This window comes from Mobula birostris, chromosome 31 (assembly GCF_030028105.1).
Source record: "Mobula birostris isolate sMobBir1 chromosome 31, sMobBir1.hap1, whole genome shotgun sequence".
In the NCBI taxonomy this organism is placed as follows: Eukaryota; Metazoa; Chordata; class Chondrichthyes; order Myliobatiformes; family Myliobatidae; genus Mobula; species Mobula birostris.
Window position 1 is genome coordinate 18,016,864 of NC_092400.1, and position 7,385 is coordinate 18,024,248.

At 43.4% G+C, this 7,385-nt stretch overlaps 1 pseudogene; it reads right to left on the reverse strand.

Moving 5' to 3' along the window:
* Window positions 1–5,741: 5,741 nt before the first annotated feature.
* LOC140190825 (hydroxycarboxylic acid receptor 2-like) lies at window positions 5,742–7,059 on the reverse strand (annotated as a pseudogene).
* Window positions 7,060–7,385: the final 326 nt, after the last annotated feature.

The following is a 7,385-nucleotide window of genomic DNA, read 5'->3' on the forward strand; positions in this document are numbered from 1 at the left end:
TTGACCATGACTGCATGTTTTCATGCATTGAGTCTCTGACACATGAACCACGAGGTTCAAGAACAGTTACTACCCTCCAACCATCAAGCTCTTGAGGACAACTACACCCATTCTGTTTCTGCTGTTCTTACAATCAAAAGTTCTCACTTTAAGCACACTTTACTTTGTTATTTCATGTCCGTCTTATTTACTGCTCGTTATTTAGATCTGCATTTGCACCTTTTGTTGTTCGTTGATCCTGCTTACAGAGAAACATAGAAAATAGGTGGAGTAGGCCATTTGGCCCTTCGAACCTGCACCACCATTCAGTATGATCATGGCTGATCATCCAACTCAAAACCCTGTACCTGCCTTCTCTCCATACCCCCGATCCCTTTAGCCACAAGGGCCATATCTAACTCCCTCTTAAGTATAGCCAATGAACAGGCCTCAACTGATTCCTGTGGCAGAGAATTCCACAGATTCACCATTCTCTGCATGAAGAAGTTTTTCCTCATCTCGGTCCTAAAAGGCTTCCCCTTTATCCTCAAACTGTGACCCCTCGTTCTGGACTTCCCCACCCCTTTATCCTCAAACTGTGACCCCTCGTTCTGGACTTCCCCAACATCGGGAACAATCTTCCTACATCCAGCGTGTCCAATCCCTTTAGAATTTTATATGTTTCAATAAGATCCCCCCTCAATCTTCTAAATTCCAGAGAGTATAAGCCTTGCCGATCCAGTCTTTCATCATATGAAAGTCCAGCCATCCCAGGAATCAATCTGGTGAGAATGTCTTTCCTCAGATTAGGGGACCAAAACTGCACACAATACTCTAATTGTCGTCTCACCAAGGCCTTGTACAACTGCAGTAGTACCTCCCTGCTCCTGTACTCAACTCCGCTTGCTATTAATGCCAGCATACCATTCACCTTTTTCACCGCCTGCTGTACCTGCATGCCCACTTTCAATGACTGGTGTACAATGACACCCAGGTCTCGTTGCACCTCCCCTTTTCCTAATCGGCCACCATTCAGATAATCTGTTTCTTCTGTTTTCCTGTTCTTGCCACCAAAGTGGATAACCTCACATTTAACCACGTTAAATTGCATCTGCCATGAATTTGCCCACTCACCTAACCTACCCAATCACCCTGCATCCTCTTAGCATCCTCCTCACAGCTAACACTGCCGCCCAGCTTCGTGTCATCCGCAAACTTGGAGATGCTGCACTTAATTCCCTTGTCTAAGTCATTAATATATATTGTAAACAACTGGGGTCCCAGCACTGAGCCTTGCGGTACCCCACTAGTCACTGCCTGCCATTCTGAAAAGGTCCCGTTTATTCCCACTCTTTGCTTCCTGTCTGCCAACCAACTCTCTACCCACATCAATACTATACCCCTAATACCGTGTGCTTTAAGTTTGCACACTAATCTCCTGTGTGGGACCTTGTCATAAGCATTTTGAAAATCCAAATATACCACATCCACTGGTTCTCCCCTATCCACACTACTAGTTACATCCTCAAAAGATTCTACGAGATTGGTCAGACATGATTTTCCAATCGCAAATCCATGCTGACTTCGTCTGATGATTTCACAGCTTTCCAAATGTGTTGTTATCACATCTTTGATAACTGACGCAAGCATTTTCCCCACCACCGATGTCAGGCTTACCGGTCTATAATTACAGTTACTGATCTACAGATTTACTGCATGCCCGCAGGGAAAAGAGTCTCAGGGTTCTACATGGTGTCCTGTCTGTACTCTAACAATCAATTTTAGTTTGAAATTTGAACTTTTGAACTTGGAACATGATTGCCTGATTGGATAATTATCAATAATTATCAAGCTGGTGGGCAGGTGTGCTTCATAAAATGGTCACTATTGGGATTCAGGTCAAAGTCCGTAATGGCCACTGGCCACTGTGAATGGAAGGCTACTGCAGGTACAGTACCTGCTGACCAGAATTCCTGGGAGTTCTGTTGATATCATCTTAGATAAAGACTGAAGATGATGGATTCCAAAGGGTCTCCCAGGCTATCAGAGCACACCTGCAGTCAGATAATTTAACCACTGGAGGCACTAGCCTGGTGAAGGTCAGAGGCACCAAGCTTTATCACTTGGACTTATTTCATAATTTACTGGCATAATTTACATATTACTATTTAACTATTTATGGTTCTATTACTATTTATTATTTATGGTGCAACTATAACAAAAACCAATTTCCCCCGGATCAATAAAGTGTGACTACTACGACTGCTACTTCTATCAGGTTCCCCCTATAGCAGGTGAGTTATTCTGCCGAGCCTCCCAGTGCTCATGCAGAGAAATACAAAATTAATTCAAGCCTTTGTGTCCTAATGCTCAGACAATCCTTCATTGCCACCTCAATTTCTACTTCACTTCAATCCTTCAGCCTTCCTCCAATCTTGCTGCCGTCACTGCGGACACGTCTGCCTCATTCAACAAATATGAATAACCACGCCGACTTTGGGAAACCCTGGCCAACGGCTACTCAAAGTACAGAAGGCACATTGGGGATGGAACTGAGAAGCCTATGCCCATACTTCAGAAACGCGGGAAAGAGCTGCGTAATTAGTAGGAGCAGACCACCTCACCTACACCCACTCCACACCCTGTCAGGAAGAATCTGCTCATCTGTGGAGGACCATAAAACCATCAAAAGGTATTGGATCAGAACTAGGCTAAACGGACCAGCGAGTCTGCTCCACTACTTAATCATGGCTGAGTTTCTGTTTCCAACTCCAGTCTCCCAACTTCATCCTATAACCCTTAAAACCCCCTTAACAATCAAGAACCTATAAATCTTGTCTTAAATACACTCAATGATTTGGCCCCAAACACCCTATATAACAATGAATTCCACAGACTCCCCCCACTCAGGCTGCAGAAAATTCTCAGCTCAGTTCAAAGAGATGACCCTTTATTCTGGGGCTGTGCCCGCGGATCCTAGACCTTTCTATCCTTGGATCCTCTCCCACTAATGGAAACATCCTCTGCACATCTACATTATCAGGGTTTGTGGTTTCTCATATTGGGATGACTGATTACCTCAGAATGGAAAATAAAAGCATCTCTGGGAACAGACAGGAGTAGATAATGTTCCGTATCTGAACAGCTGGACATAATGCACCCTGCATGCATTTAATATTTTGTAATAGTTGAGTACTCTTGTATATAGATTAATTAAGGATTCTTGTTAAAATTAGTTTAAATTTCTATGTAAATTACATTATTTGGACATGTCATCACATGATACGGACACGCATCGCTTGAAGTAAAAGAACAAAGTTAAAACTCACATCTCTCGGCTCTGGTTTCCTTTTGAGTCAGTTTAAAGTTTTGGAGCCACAAAACATAACCCAGTGTCCCCGGGTCACGCTCCATCATGGTGCTTGTAATGTGGTGAGGCAGTTCAATCTATCTTAAAGTCATTCACTGCTGCCCTACTCAGAATAATAAATACCTGTGAGCTCAATTTCAAAGTTCAGGTGAATTTTGGGCAGGTATATGCATGGTAGGCAAATGGAGGGCTATGGACCCGGTGAAGGTCAATGAGAGTAGGCAGCTTAAATGGTTTGGTATGGACTAGATCGGCCAAAGGGCCTGTTTCTGTGCTGTACTTTTCCTTGATGCTAAGATTTTACATGAAAATAAAATATCTACAAAGCAGTTGTATTTCTGACTAGGCCTAGGATGATTGTTATCATAACTACTGGTGGGCTGTGAGCAGGATTGACGACCTCACTAGAGACACATTGCTGGGATTATTTATCCATTGTCAAAAAATCTTGTGGAGGAGGTGGAGGAGGATCCAGGACCACATCACACCATCTCACTGATTATACAGCATTGCTTTTCCATGCACTTTACGTGACAGAGGACAGAGAGACAACAGTATTCCCAGAGAAGATTTTCGTTACCACAAAGATCTGCTGAATGAAGGTTAAAAGTGATTTCTGCTCTCCTTCATGCAGCCTGGACATGCTTTCTCATGGTTGTAGGAGGGGAGGCAGCAATAGTTCCTCGCGACACACTCTATCATGGTGCTTTAGCTCATGTGGGTAAGTGTGAAATAATCAGACAGAGACACCAGACATATATTGATTAAATCCTGGGGAATAAAAGTTACTAACTCAGAATACCACATGCCTTTGGTTGCCCTTGATTCTTCATAAGGAATATTCAGTGTTCATTTCTTTCCACACTGCCACCTTGTGTTGGAGTTCTTTGCTGCAAACAATAATCCACAAAAGTCACTTCCAAGGAACTCAAACAGAAAGTCTGCTGGAAATCCAAGCAACATACACAAAATGCTGGAGGAACTCAGCAGGCCAGGCAGCATCTATGCAAAAAAGTACAGTCAACGTTTCTGGCCGAGACCCTTCGGCAGGACTTTCAAGATCAAATAAATTTCTGTTTTTTGACATTCCTAGATGGGTCTCAACAGGTAAGCAAAATTATTTTAATATTGGTAAATCAGAGCGGATTTTATAATATCCTGGTAACTTCATTGACACCCATAACACACAGGAGAAAAATTAGTCCATTCAGCCCATCGACTCTGTTCCACCATTCCATCTTGGTAGCTTTACTATCGCTCTGAACCCATTCTCATGCCTTCTGGCCAGGAGTCAGCAATCAAGAACCTATCAACCTCTGCTTTAAATATACCCAATGACTTGTCCTCCACAACCACCTCTGGCAGTGAATTCCACAGACTGAACATCTTCTTGTAAAAGAAATCCCTCCATATCTCCGTCCTAAATACTGATTATCTTTAATTAATGATGACCATCCTTCTTCAGTACTGATAATCTTTCTTCATTCCAGATTTCAATTTTATTTACGGAAAATAAATTCCCCAGTTTTGAACCGGCGCTTCACTTCCTCTCTCCAGTTCACCAGAAAAGGCTTTTCTCTGGCACCATTCCAGCAACCGCTTACAACACTTCGCTACTGACTGAAAGTCTGCAGGTAGGATTGAACTTGGTTGAATAGTATTACTGCAGATTCCTCTGGACAGTCAATCAACCTGAGAATGGCCCACTATAACGGGTAGAAGCTATCTACAAGCGAGACACAGAGGCTGAAGTCATCTGAGGAAGTAATTGCTTATATGGAAAGAGAAAATCTTAAAATATCCATAAACCCTTTCTTTCAAAGCAGGGGTTCCCAACCTGGGATTCACAGAACCCTTACTGTTTTCTTAACAAAACTATGAAGGTTTATTTACATCACATATGCACAAGGTACAGACAGTCAACATTTACAAGACAGTAAGTATACTCAAATTAAAAAATGGTTAGTACCGTCTATAAGACAATCAATACCTCGTGGGGGGGGGGGGGAGGAGGGCGACAGCTCACGGATGTCCCCACAATGGGCCCGTCGCAACCGTGTGCTCCCTCTCCAGGTACAGTCGGGCACGAACGTATCCTCAGAAAAGGGGCAGGCAGTCAGCCCGCGCAGCGCCCGCCCTCCACTTTCCTCCGCCATGCCTGTGAATGGCCATCTTGGCCAGACCCAGGACAAAGCCCGCCAGCAGATCCTCCTCACGTCCCCGCGCCCTCCCGACACCCACCCTAATTGAATCGGGACCAGAACCCCCCAGCATCCAGAAGCACCCAGCCTGGATGAGGCCAGGCCCCGTACCCTCCACAGTTCCCGGTAAAAGGAGCGTAGTTCCCTCAGAGCAGCACGTCATCCGGAATCCGCGTGCCCTCCTGCCAAAATAAAATAGGGAACTTATGCTTTAAAGACAGGGTTTCTTCATAAAGTAAGTTTATTTCAGAGGTTGTTTATGTAGAAACATGCAGTAACTTCTCTACATATAAAAGAAAGTGTATTTCAGAACTTGTTACTTAAAATCAACTTATCTCGCACCAACATTTTCAGAATTGATCAATTTTTGCGTCCGGTCGCATTTATCAGCTTTACTTTGATCACATAACAAAAAAGAGCATCTAGTTCACGCGGACCGGGAACATGGGATGGCTGATGCAGAGCTCGTTTGCTGATCCACAGTCTGCTCCTCTATAGATGTTCCTTGTTCAGTGGCTGATCTGCGACAGCTTAAACTAAGAGGAAGCAGAGCTTTCTCCAAACCATCTCTAAACTGCGAAGTAGAAAAATAGTAAATAATGGGATCGACCACACTGTTCAGATACGTTATAAACAACGTATTGTAAAAGATATTCGCTGCTATGTGATACGACTTGCAGTCAATTGACCTTCTCAGTTTAGTCACCAAAACCGCGACCGCAGCAACACTGCTGGGCAAGAAAAAAATGACAAAAACTGCAGCCACGGCTATCACAAGTTTCACAATTCGCTTATATTTAGCCCGCATTTCAGCTTCCATCTGCCGTAACCTCCAGATGATGGAGGACGTAGAGAATAGGATAACTGAAACTGGCAAAAGAAACTTAAAGAACATAAAAATAAAGCCAGTCCAAGCTGCTCTGAGACTCAGATCCTTCGTTATGCTGAAAGGCTCACAGTTTGTCACGTTGTGTTGTTCGAAGTGATGTTTGTCTGTCAGCAAGTGCAAGCAAATAGCCACCGCTACAATCCACAGACTGCCTGCTATCTTCACCGCACACCTTGTAGAGATCTTGTTTACCTTGTGGAGTGGATGGACCACCTTAAAGTAACGATCGATCGCTATAACCATGAGGAAAAAGACGCCGCCAGTTCGGTTCAGGGAAATCATGAATGTGTTCAGTCAACACAGTCCATCACCAAAACTCCAGTCCTTCCCTCGGATAAAATAAACAGCTCGAAAAGGTAGACAGCATAGTAACAGAGTGTCTGCAATCATGAGATTCAGTGAATATATAATACTTGGTTTCCGCGACTTCACATGAACACAAAAGATCCACAAAGCAATCGTATTTCCAGCAAGCCCGAGGATGAATGTGATGATAATTATGGGCGGGTTGTAGGATGAGTTAACATCTTCAGCAGGAACACATTGCGGGGTCGAGTTCGCCATTGTGCGAAAAAGTCAAGTTGTGTCCAGGGAGAGCAAACTCGATCAGAGTCGAACAATCTGTAAAGTTGATCTTCGAATGAGTTTGTTCCCCTGTGGGTGGAGTATATGGGCGGAGTGAAATAGTCAGAGCACCAATAAATTGTGCGATCAAATCATCAATTCCAGGAAAACTAGAAGCATCAGCGTTTAAATTAAGCAGCAAACAATGAAATATATTTAGCTTTCGTTGCCAGTTTATGCTTCAGTATGTAGGTCTTTCATTTTTTTTGGATTTCAACAGTTCTTGATTATCTTTTGAGATGGAGACGACTCCCTGAACATCATCTGGTACCAGTGAAGGTGCTGTATTTAAACAAATTTTTATTTTAAGCATTTGTAATAT